Source organism: Theropithecus gelada, chromosome 12, assembly GCF_003255815.1.
Source record: "Theropithecus gelada isolate Dixy chromosome 12, Tgel_1.0, whole genome shotgun sequence".
Lineage (NCBI taxonomy): Eukaryota > Metazoa > Chordata > Mammalia > Primates > Cercopithecidae > Theropithecus > Theropithecus gelada.
In genome coordinates, this window is record NC_037680.1 from 64,448,096 (window position 1) to 64,460,940 (window position 12,845).

The 12,845-nt window shown below is 39.7% G+C and overlaps 1 pseudogene; it reads right to left on the minus strand.

Moving 5' to 3' along the window:
• Positions 1-3,715: 3,715 nt before the first annotated feature.
• Positions 3,716-3,848, minus strand: LOC112636859 (annotated as a pseudogene).
• Between the last annotated feature and the right edge of the window lie 8,997 nt (positions 3,849-12,845).

Genomic DNA, 12,845 nt, shown 5'->3' on the forward strand with positions numbered 1-12,845 from the left:
CTAAAGAAAACATAAATTGGCAGTCTGCATATCTCATTTAGGCCACTTTATTTTTCAATTACCATTTGACATTTTTATATCCTTTTGAGTAAGAAACATGACTTTTAACCAAAATATTTTGCTAGGAATGTGTGTGTGTGTGTTAATTGAACAAAAGAGAATATTAACATTTGCAGAAGCCCTCAGAGAAGAATCCCATGGCTCAGAAATTATTCTTGCTTGCAGTTTAATATTTCTATTAGAGATAGAAATGTACCTCTAAGATCATAATTTTTAAGCAAGTTAAGGAGTGAGTATGATTAGAAGTGACTATTTAATCAGCCTCAAATGTGTTTTATTAATCTTGTGAAATTTAATGTCATTGGTATTAAAATAATCAAATTAAAGTTTAGCCTCGAAAGATAAATTATCTCCCACTTGTTTTTACTAAAGCCTTTGTGGTGAAGAGAAAGGAAAAAAAAAGAAAAGAATGTTTCCTAATATATTGAAACTTTAATCCTAGGTTTTAGAGACTTACAATTAATTTAAGGTTAAAGGCACTTAGAGGTCACATGGTCTCGTTCCCAATTAGTCTAAGAACAGGTGTATAAAGGGTCGCTGCAACTAAAAACTACTAATTTGCTAATTATTACAACTTTCTACTGTATAGCAGGATGTGAAGTAATACTTAATTTTGGCTATTTTTTTTTTTTTTTTTTTTTGAGACGGAGTCTCGCTCTGTCGTCCAGGCTGGAGTGCAGTGGCCGTATCTCAGCTCAGTGCAAGCTCCGCCTCCCGGGTTTGCGCCATTCTCCTGCCTCAGCCTCCTGAGTAGCTGGGACTACAGGCGCCCGCCACCTCGCCCGGCTAGTTTTTTTGTATTTTTTTTTAGTAGAGATTGGGTTTCATCGTGTTAACCAGGATGGTCTCGATCTCCTGACCTCGTGATTCGCCCGTCTCGGCCTCCCAAAGTGCTGTGATTACAGGCTTGAGCCACCGCGCCCGGCCAATTTTGGCTGTTTTCTTGTTAATTACCAAATTCATTTTTGCCTGGGGGACAAATAGCTTTTAAAAGATTCTTACTTTGGAAAATTTGAGATTGTTCTTTGGCTCCTTAAATGGAATTAATATTTAAAACACTGATGGCTCTTTAAACAACAACAGTTTAGACTTTTTGCTTTTGCATATTTACATTATTGTATATACATGAATATGTATATATATACATACACATATTCATACACATATAAAATATGCACACGCGATATTTAGACAGATATTCATGTTCCCCAAATAATAATAACTTTTTTTTCCAAAAATTTGATCTGCTTATTCTTAACCAAAGGATGTTGAAATCTCCACAAATAGTTGGCGTATTTGCCAGCTTCTCTTTGAATAACTTGTGGAATTCTTTCTCTATTTGCTTCAAAATGATGCTGTTTAATACCTTATAATTCTGTTCATTATATTTTCTTAAATGATTCATTTTTATTAATTTTTAATAATACTCTGTCTACTAAACATATTAATTTATAATTTCTACATTTTTGGTAGTGATATTATTGCATTTGGTTTTTTCAAAATATCATCGGTCAAGTATATCTGTCTCTCTCCCTTTATTTGCAGCCTTTTCTATATTATTTGTATCTCTTGCAATCATTTCATGTATGTTCAGATTGTAAGATAGTCCTAAAGTCTCTGTATTTCAATAGGTGTTAACCCACAGTCCTTATGATTACTGAATTCTACCATATTGACTGCCTCTATTGCATTTTGATTGGTTTTATTTTCCTAAGCTTTGTTGAATTGATCCAGCTTTTAATTAGCATTATTTCTCTTTCCCTATCCTCTACTTTCTGAAATAAAATATTCTAGCTGCTATTACCTTATGTACAAATTTAGAAATTATGCATAATTTTAATTGATATTATCACAGACTCTATCTCAACTTGTTTTCTTTCTTTCTTTCTTTCTTTCTTTTTTTTTTTTTTTTTTTTGGAGACAGAGTTTCACTCTTGTCGCCCAGGCCGGAGTGCAGTGGTGCAATCTTGGCTCACTGCAACCTCCGCCTCCTGGGTTCAAGTGATTCTCTGCTTCAGCTTCTCAAGTAGCTGGGATTACAAGTGCCCACCACCATGCCCCACTAATTTTTGTATTTTTAGTAGAGATGGGCTTTCACCATTTCGGCCAGGCTGCTCTCAAATTCCTGAGCTCAGGTGATCTGCCCTCCTAGGCCTCCCAAAGTGCTGGGATTACAAGCGTGAACCACCACGCCCGGCCTCCCCTTTTTTTCTCATATTTAGTTTATATTATATTAACTTTGGTAGAGCAAGCTATATTTTTTTCAGAAAGAATTTATCCCTAATAGATTGAGCTCTTGCATATCCAAAATAAATTTTATTTTGTCCTCATAACTGAATGCTCATTTGATTAGCTACAAAATTCTCAATTTAACATCACTTTTCCCTCAGCACTTTGGAGGCTTTGCTTGATTGCCTTTAAATATTTTTCTGCTCAAGCTGAAGTTTGATGTCTCTTTGATTTGTTTTTTTTTTGGAATGTGACATACATTGTTCTTTGAAAATATTAACAATTCTATCTTACCTATTCAATTCTTAAATGTCACTAACATATACCTGAGTTTGAATCTGTTTTTATTCACTTTGTTCAGGTCTCAGCTGTTCATTTCAAACTTTAGAATCATTCATTTGATTATTTGATTATTTATTCCACTTACTTGTCTCTGTTTTGGTTGGAGACTGGAACCCCTGCAAGAAGGCTATTATTATTCTGGATAATTATAGTTATAAAGATAAGAAAGAATGATATATTTTGGAAAATAATCACATTAAAAAACACACTCAATAGCCTTAATATATGTGAAAACATATATTATATATGTGTAACTGTGTTGAAAACAGAGTAGACACAGTTGAATGTAGTAAACTAGAAGACTGAGAAAGGAAAATAACATCCAGAATAACAGTAGCCACCTTGCAGGGGTTCCAGGCTGTGTATGCATATATACATGTTGTCATACATATAAAGAGAGTGTATGTATGTGTGTGTGCGTGTGTGTGTATATATTTATATTTACATATTTTATATATTTAAATTAAATATTAAATAAAATATATAGCATATATTCATATTTTTATATACACACATATACATTATATATAATTTATACATATTATATATCTCTATGTAAATATATATACACACACACATGCACACACACATAATCCTACATACACTTTTTAAATTCATTTATTTCTGTGGTTTCTGGGAAATTTTTCTTTCTCAGTCTTCTAGCTTACTATCTTCAGTTGTGTCTATTCTGTTTTCAGCATAGGTATATATACATAATAACATATGTTTTCACATATATTAAGAATATTGAGGTTTTAAAATTGTATATTTTTCAAAATACATTATTCTTTCTTATCTTTACAACTGTAGTTATTATATTAAATTAGTTTATCCCTAATGAACTGTTTTCTAATGATTTAGTTTTGTTAATTTTGTTGCCTATATTTTGAGGTCTGAATTTAACACAAATATCTGGTGACTCTCATCTGTGTTTATATTGCTTGTAGAGGTGTCAGAAAGTGTATTTTCTCAGGCCAAATAAGAATTCTTCTTGCCTTGTGGGGGAAAACCAATCTTAATTTTAGAAGTCTTGCCTTGGGCTTTTCAACCCACAAAAATCTGTGGCTGTGGAGTATGGGGCTGTGTGGAATAAGAGGAGCTTATGATATGGGGGTATTAGCTGCCCTGCTGTCCAGGGCAGTCCCTGTACCAACTCTGAATATCTCTTGGATGCAATCTTCCTACACTTGATCTTAGCCAAAAGGCCAAGAAGTGATAGGATGGAATTTTTCTATGCACAGAGTTGAAAGCACAGCTTTCTCCTGGATATAGTTGGAAAAACCAATATTTTCTTTTCTTTTCTTCATCTTCTTCTTTACTCTTTGCTGAAGTGTTGAGTTGACAAGTCTCTAATCTGCTTCTTTTTCTGTTTGAGTATCCAGGATAACCACTGTGATTGGGCACATAATCCAATTCTTTAGGAATTCATGTCTGAGGTTTAGTGAAGGACAAAATTTCATGATGCCAATCATTTAGTATAGATGGATGGTGGGAAAGATCTCCTGAAACAAATTTTCTGGGGGCAACCCTTGTATTACAGAAATCACTGCTCCATATTTTAATGTTTTTTGTTTTTGTTTTTGAGACAGAGTCTAGCTCTGTGGCCCAGGCTGGAGTGCAGTGGAGCTATCTCAGCTCACTGCAACCTCCACCTCCCGGGTTCAAGTGATTCTTCTGCCTCAGCCTGCTGAGTAGCTGGGGCTACAGGCATGTGCCACCACACTCAGCTAACTGTTTTGTATTTTTAGTAGAGACAGGATTTCACCATATTGGCCAGGCTGGTCTTGAATTCCTGACCTCGTGATCCTCCCCAGCCTCCCAAAGTCCTGGGATTACAGGTGTGAGCTACCACACACGGCCCTTCACTCGGTTTTGTCAAATTTTTTTTCCATCTAACCTTTATGGTGAGAATGCTTTCTCGCCTTTATCCTTTGTCTGTTTTGGGCTAAAGTTTTTCTCTTTTCTGGTCTTTGTGTGACTGCAATTCTACATTCTGTCCTAAAGATTATAATTCCCAGTCAGTTGGATTCAAATTTCCCCAAAGCAGTAGTTCCTTACACAGCACTTTGGCCTGTCATCTCAAGACCTGACTTCAAAAGATAGGTACTTTTGTTTTTGAAGATCCCCAATCGTTAGAAATTATCATAAAAAGAATAGTGATTCTCGGATACTAAAAGACTAGGACAGAGTTCTACTGATAACTTTCATTTTATCTCTCTACCTTTTCATTTAGAAGTATTCTCTTTGATCCTTAACAAGTATAGATGCTTTGAAGGGTCTTGCCTTTTCTACATAGATCAGAGGAAAGCACTTCAACTCTAGAGAAGTTGCAATGAAAGGTTAGCCTTTCTTTCTTTACTTTTTAATGTTATATTTAGAAGAGGCCACCTTTTGTGAGAAAATGTGCAATGAAAATTAAGTAGTATCACAAAATGAAGAATAAAACACTACTCCCTTCTGAGCTCATACATATTTGAAACCAGATGGCTGCCCAAATCCATAATTTCTAGCAATCCATTTACATAAGAATTTATGTGATTTGGAGGCTAATTCCTCTCTTAAGGAAATGGGAAGACCAAAGTCTAAATAACTTATTCTTTGAAAATACTAATTAAACAGAACAAAAGTTAAAGCCTATGATGCAGACATACCTTGTTTTATTGTGCTTCTCTTTATCGTGCATCATAGATACTGCTTTAAAAAAATGCCAGTTGGAGGTTTGTGGCAACCTTGCATTAAGCAAATCTATCAGCGCTGTTTTTTCCAACAGCATGTGCTCATTCTGAGCCTTACATTTTGAGACCTTATATTCTCTGTTAGCCAGAAAATTAAGAAGAACCCTACTGCCCTCCTGAGAGATTTCCTCAGTTGGGGCACAAGGGAAACTGTCATCTACATATTATAAAACTTTAACCTGATGATAAAGGCGCTCAGAGAGATCTTTTGACAACACCTGCCCAAACAGGTGGGGGCTGTCTCAGAATCCCTGGGGTAACACCATCCAGGTGAGCTGGGTGGTCTTATTGGAGAGATCTTCAAATGCAAACAAATACTGGGAGTCAAGGTATAATGGTATGTAGAAAAAGGTATCCTTTAGGTCCAGGACTGTGAACCATTTTGTTCCCCCAGGTATTTAAGGTATAGTGAATGGGATCCACTGGATGAATTGGAACCACAGCCTCATTAATGAGGCAGAGGACCTGGACCAGTCTTCATTCCCTGTTGTTTCTGTAATACCCCAATATAGGAGTATTCCAAGGGTTGTTGTGGGGCTTGAGGAGGCCCTGCATCCTCAAGTTATCAATGATAGCTTCTAGCCCTTTCCTAACTTCTGTTTGTAGTGGATATTGTCTCTGGTTAGGGAAGGAGGTAGGATCCTTAAGGTGGATCTGGACCAGTGTGGTGGTTGTGGCTCAGCCAATTTTCCCTTTAGTTGCCCAAACCTCTGGGTTAATATCGGTCTCCACTAGAAAGAGGCAGTCTGTCCTGGAACCATCAGGAAGGTGGTTCCCATACCAGTCACAATACCCCTATCTAGCTGAGGAGCTGGGCTTTCAGGCATGATTTAAAAGGTGGGAGTAAACAAGACATCTCCCCAATTACAACTAAGTGTTTGGAAAAATATCAGTTTAAAGACTTTATGGAGACACCCCTCATGGTCCTGCTAAGAGAGGAGTGGGGGTGGATTTCAGAGGAGAACTGAAAGGCCCACTCTAGTGTCCACAAGGAGGTCCACCTTCCTCCATTCAACTTTCCGAATCACCCAGGGCTCCTGGAGGGTAATGGCAGTCTGAACCACTGGAGCTGTGGAGAGGGGCCCCATGACCCATCAGTCCTGCTGGACCATTTGGCTGTGGACCTAGTGATCTGCATCTCCAGGGAGAGTCCACCTTCCAGTGGTCCACATCATAAACTGGACACGGTCGAGGTGGCTTCCTCATGTTGCTTGGGCAGTCCTTCCAAATGTGCCATGGCTTGCCATATTTGTAGCAGTTAAGAAGTGCATCACAGGGATTCTGGGGTTTGTGAGTCTGCAAGGTTACCATTAGACCCTCTGCCTTTTTATTGTGTCTCCTCTCTCAGGATTCTTCCCAATCCCTACTGTAAAAGACCGAGGTGGCCACTTTCAGCACGTTCTCTAAAGTACTATCTGGCCCCATGCCCTGTTTCTGCAGCTTCCTACTGATATCAGGGGTTGCCTGAGTAATAAATATATCCTTTAGGATTAGTTGTCCCTTGAATGAATCAGGAGACAGAGCGGTATGCTGTACTAATGCTTCTGTTAGCCTTTCCAGGAAGGCAGTGGAATTTTAATCTAATCCATGGTCTATCAAAGACAGTTTGGAGTAATTGGGAGGCTTAGTTCTAGTGCTTCAAAAGCCCTCCAATATACACACCTGAAAGTGCTTCATTTTTCATTCTCTCATTTCATCATTGGGGTCCCATTTAGAGTCCTCCAATGATACTTCTTTTCTTCCAGTTGGATAAGGCTCATTCTCTTCCCTGGCACTATCTGAGATACAAAGCTCATCCCCAAAATTCTCTGCCACTTGCAGGGTGGCCTGCTTTTCAGCAGTAGTCAGGGTTTGATTCAAAAGTAACATAACATCCTTCCAGGAGAGTTCAAATACTTGGGTTAAATTCTGGAAAGCCTCTGTATATCTGTCAGAGTCATCTGCAAACTTGCAAAAGATCCCCCTTGATTTGCCTTAAGTCCTACAGAGAAAACGGAACCTGAACCCTACTGGAGCTATATTCACCAGACCTCTGTTGTAGGGGCAGGAGTGAGACTGGAACCTGCCTAAAGTGAAGATTTCTAGGATGGGACAAGCTTGAGACAGAATCTGGATATGGAAGATGGGGTGGACCAAAAGGGGCAGGACGGGAGGGGTTGACTCCCCCACTGAAGGTACCTCCAGGGTTTGCTTCCCTAGTCCCTTGGGATTGCTCTTTGCAGCCTCTCCTGAGATGGTTGCTAGGACTGAATCAATTCTATAACATTGGCAAAGGTCTGGATTATCCTGCAAGGCAAAGAAAGCCTGCAAGTATGGAACCTCGGATCACTTGCTCTCATGTTTACAGAAAAGGTCCAGCTGCCGGATGGTATTAAAATTAATGCTTCCTTCCCGAGGCCAAGCTTCTCCTTCCTGCAGAATATAATCCGGCCATGCCTTTGAGCAAAGGAATATGATGCACTTTTTCTCCAGAGTCTGAGGGTCAGAGAAGTTCCAGTAATTCAGGATGCACTCAAGAGGAGTAAAGGCTGAAAATGATTGGTTACCCATCTGGAAGAGAGGGGGAAAGGCATCCCTTAGTTTCTCTCTCTTCCAGTGAAAACCCAGAGTTTGTGAGACAGAGAAAAAAAAAGTCCCCCTTTTTCTTCTCTCCTTTTCTTCCCAAGTCCTGGCATCCCCGAGAGGCTCCACTCATGTAGCAGGGAGGCCTAGTGGGAAGGGATATTCTCACTTACCCCTGCTGCCCTATCCTCACACTGTTGGTAATGTGTGGGTTCCCTAGTCCTCGTCTATGCCATGGATGTGAGCAAGTTCTCCACTCATGAAGTGGGAAGATCTAATTGGCAGGGTAGTCATGCTCACCTGCATTGTGCCTTGGTCTTCCACTGTAACTACCTTTGGGTGCCTCAGATCTAGTTTTCTTTTTTAGGGCTTCAAACCAAAGCTTGGAATCAAATTTAGGACAAAAAGGTGCCTCAGGAGGGTGTATGGACCCAGTAAATTAGTCCCAGGTTGCCCTCACAAAATTGCAGTCAGCAACCAGCAGGGCAGCTTCTCCATTGCTTCCCTATCATAAGTAGAATGTTAATGTGAAGCTGTGGAACCAGGTTCTCCTCAAGAAAGGGAGAAAAAGGGAGTCTCAGGGATTGGGTACCTGGCCTAATAAGATGCCTATCAAAAGGGGAAAAAAAAATCAATCTTTGCATGGAAAAAAATCCCTGTATTTGCAGGATTATGCTGGCTCCTGCCATGGTGGAAAAAATACAGAAAACAAAACAAAACAACAAAACTTAAATTCAGGGGACAGAAGGGTGCCTGGGGAAAGTAGCCTCTTGCCTTGTGCTAATAAATTTCTTCCACAGAGGAAAGAAAGCTTTCAATCATTACATCCTTCTCGCTTCTAAGAATAGATAGAAACCACACTGTTCTGGATTACACTCTTGATGACTATACTCTCTCTCTGGTTTGCAACAACACCCTTAACGTTGTATATTTATAAAAAGATATGAGCCATGACAGCCACAAAAGAAAGATAATGTGACAGGAAAGAATGGAAGTCCTAGCGCTCACATCCTAATGGGCTGTTGGAGGCTGGAGCTGGTCTTGGGGCCTTCAGGTGTGGCCTCAGCTAGATGCCATCAGTTGCCCCAGGATCTTTCTCCAATCTGACGCTGTGGCTAGACATCCATGAAGGGAAACTGGATTGGAACAAAGCCAACATTCCCAACACCTGAGAGTGATGGGGGATTGACAGTGTTCTCTCCAGCAAGCCTGTCCTCCGTGTCTTAAGTCCAGCAGCCACGCCAGTCAGTGTTACCTGACCAACAGAGGCCGATGTTTTTCTTTCATTCTGGTTATTGTGGAGTTTTGGGACTCTGAAAAAAAGGACAGAAAGCAGTAAGTCCACTTTTATTCAGCCTTCTGCAGATCCCAGATGAGGCTCCAGAAATGTCACAGGATCCTTCAGGTGTCACTTTGCCAGCCAGAAGCCTTTGTGACTGGTGGCACCTCTGCTTGAGTTTCATTCACACCCACTGGGCTCATTCTACCCATTTGGCTCAGCAGGCTGTGCTTGGTTCATGCTACTGACTTGGATCCCATGCCTGCCGAGGACAAGCCAGGCATGGAGTGATGAAGGGTGTGTGAGCAAGTGAGAGTGTGGTCCAGCCACTGTGCTCAGCCAAGTGAACTGGCTGCTGTGGTGGGGTGGACAGCTCCAGGTGCCATCACAGGCGCCGGCTCCATGCGAGGCTATGGCTGGACCAGGCATACCATAAACAGCTTCCACTGCAGGTGCTGGAGTCTGGATGAGGAACATGACGTTACCTGAAAACTCAGAGGTGTCAGCAACTGCAGAGATCCAAGGGGTGGGGGTTGCATGCTACAACTCTCTCGATCCTGTTGCCAGCAGCTCAGCAAGTGGGGGTGGGGTGGCATGTTTCAGCTCATTCAGTCCTATCGCCTTGCTCCGGCTTACAGCTCCCAGGCTGGTCTGGCTCCACTGCCACTTCCCATCACGTGGGGCAGCCACTCGATGCCAGTGGAGGGCAGGAGGGCTATTGTGTTACAGCTCTGGCTCAGGAAATCCTGAGGTCTAGGCCCTCAGAAGGGTTGCTACTCTTCACTCCTGCCATCTGGCAAACAGGAGCATGTCACGGTTCACAGCTTGGTGAGCCAGCCAAAAATATGTTACAGCCCTCTCTGTGCCTGCTGCTCAGTGGGCCCTGACTTCTTGTCCCATATCTGGGAAGAATGAGGTTACATGGACAACTGGAGAGTGAGCAAGATGGGGAAGAGTTTTATTGAGCTGCAAAACAGCTCTCAGTAGGGAGGAGACCCCAAGTGGGTGGTTGCTACCTGCAGGTGCGGAGTCCTGATGTGTAGTTGAGTCCCGGGTGTTTATGGACTCAGAGTGAAGGAAGTGCATCCTGATTGATCAATGGGCGGTCCTGGAAAAAGCACCATTTAATTGGCTGAAAGGCAAAAATCTCACTCTGCGTGGTGGATTCCACCTGGAACAGACAGCTTGGTTTGCAGGCTTCAGGTTCTTGGCTTGAAGGTTCAGTTTCACCAGGGACCAGCCCCAATCTACCTAGGAATTTGTCTGCCTCCTGCCACTATCATATGTGTATGTATACCCACATGCACATATGCACCCACATTTCACCTCAGAACTAAATTAAAAGTTTATAACATATGGCGCTTGTAAATATAATATAATTTAAACTAAAAAATGAAATCACCCTGATCAAAGTAATAATAGGTAAGAAATTACCTGAAATTATTTCATCAACTATTTTTAAATATTTGTAGTTATGAGGACATTATGGCCACAGGTACAGTAAATGATTAAGATAACTCTTAATATAAGACCAGGCTGTTTGAATGGCACAGCATATTTTTCTAAAACAGACTTAATTAAACCTGAATGAGTGCCATGTTCTTTAACCTAAACTGAAATTCATTTTTGGAATAATTATCAAGGCGTAACAGCTGGTATGAGAATCTGCTAAGCCACAAAACCACATCTCAACATGACCAATTACTTGTCTTTAGTGTCACTAAGGATCAGGTGTTCAGATTCCCTACTGACTAAAGAGGTGCCTTTAAAATTGTAAACATGTCTGAGGAACATAATTTGATGAACTGAAACTAAAGGAAATGGAAACCCTAACTCGACCAAAATGAAGGGAATAAAATTGTCTTAATAATTCCTTTGAGAAACAGTTGGCCTAAGCACTACAGAAATACATTCACAATTTCTTGAACTTCCTTGAAAGCCTAATATATAAACTAATGATAAATATCAGATCTTCATTAGCTGATATCTAAATCAGTTAACTACCTACTATATATGAGTAAAAGTAATTGGCATTAATATATTACTCAAAAAGTATTCGTTGAGCCCATTTTATGCTCAGGGCTGAGGGAGACAAAAACAGTACTGCACACAGCACATCCCATGGTTTCTGCCCTCAGTCAACTAGAAGTCAAATAAGAAAAGAAAACATTTCTGAAACAGGAAATGCCATTCTTATTTTAAAAAGGCAAACAACACTTATCAACAATTAAAGATTCAAATTTGGCAATTAGGCTGCAAAACAGGCAACCTCACATAATCATTTAAAAAACAGCAATATGTTAAAAGAGTTAGAAATAACTCATTATTTTTGACTCAGTAATTCCATTTCTAGGAATTTATTTCAAGGAAATTATCAGATGTGGTTCAAAGATTTATGCTGTAAGAGGTTTCGTATAGTTTTAATAGTTTCGTGTATAATAATTTAAAACCGAAGCATTCCAAATGTCAAAAAATAGGTTGGTTAAATAAATACAGGGCAATATTAAGATGAGATATTATGCAACTATTAAAATTGTGTTTGAATATGAACCTTTTCTCAGTAATCTGGAATAGCCTCCTTCCTTCCCTGCACCCCCTAACAAAGACTGCTACTAACTATACAATCATCTTAGAAAACAACTAAAGCTTCTAGAGCATCCATTTCCACTACTGAATTCTTTAAACTTAGCATCAAAAGGGCTTTACTCATATTTTGTACTTCTGATTTATTTTACCAAAATTGATGCTAGTATCCCAGAAAAAAATCAGAAGAGATTTCCTCAATTTCTTCACATCTGCCATGGTAGTTATGGTATTTTGTTTAGGGTGAGGTCTTTACAGGTTATGGCAAGGTTTTTATGTTCCAAAACTTTAATATAATTGCCTACATATTTATCAAGCTAGCTTTAATAATCCATATCACTTTAATCTGCTTATATGTTCTGAGTATAATTTCTTGGGACACTACCAGTGCCATACTGGTATATTGACAACAATTTATATAACATCTGGATATCACAGCTTATGTGACATATATGTAGCTGTGCAAAATGTCCATTAGTCGATATATGCAGCTAGTTGTGTTTTCTATTGCAAGACTTAGATAGGCCTAAATAAATCAGATCCGGCCATGGTCTACCACAATTGAAACAGTAAAGGAACGAATAGGAAGGGCTGTGAGTGCAGTGAACAGGCAGAAGGGATCTATATCACTAAATAAAGGGCCAAGAATCAAAAGTCATCTTTTCCTAGCTCTGAGAGGAAGATGGAGAACTCATGTTTACCCATCTTTTAATGGAATATATTCATTAAAAGTAATGTGTTAAAAAACTAAAGTAAAATTTTGTTGGGTACTATCCATATATAGAAGAGGGTGTGTGTGTGTGTGTGTGTGTGTGTGTGTGTGTGTGTGTGCGCGCGCGCATGGTATAAAGACAGACATAGAGACAGATATAAGAAAATGAGATTTAAATGAACTGTAACACAACCATTTTATTGTTAAAAGCCAGAAGGAAAGAAAGACCTCCACTTATGCACAAGAAGCCAACATGGCTGGAAAAACTCATAAGAGAACAATACAGTGGAAACCATGGCAAAGGTTTGTTAGTAAAGCATGAGAAGATTTAAATAATCAGTGA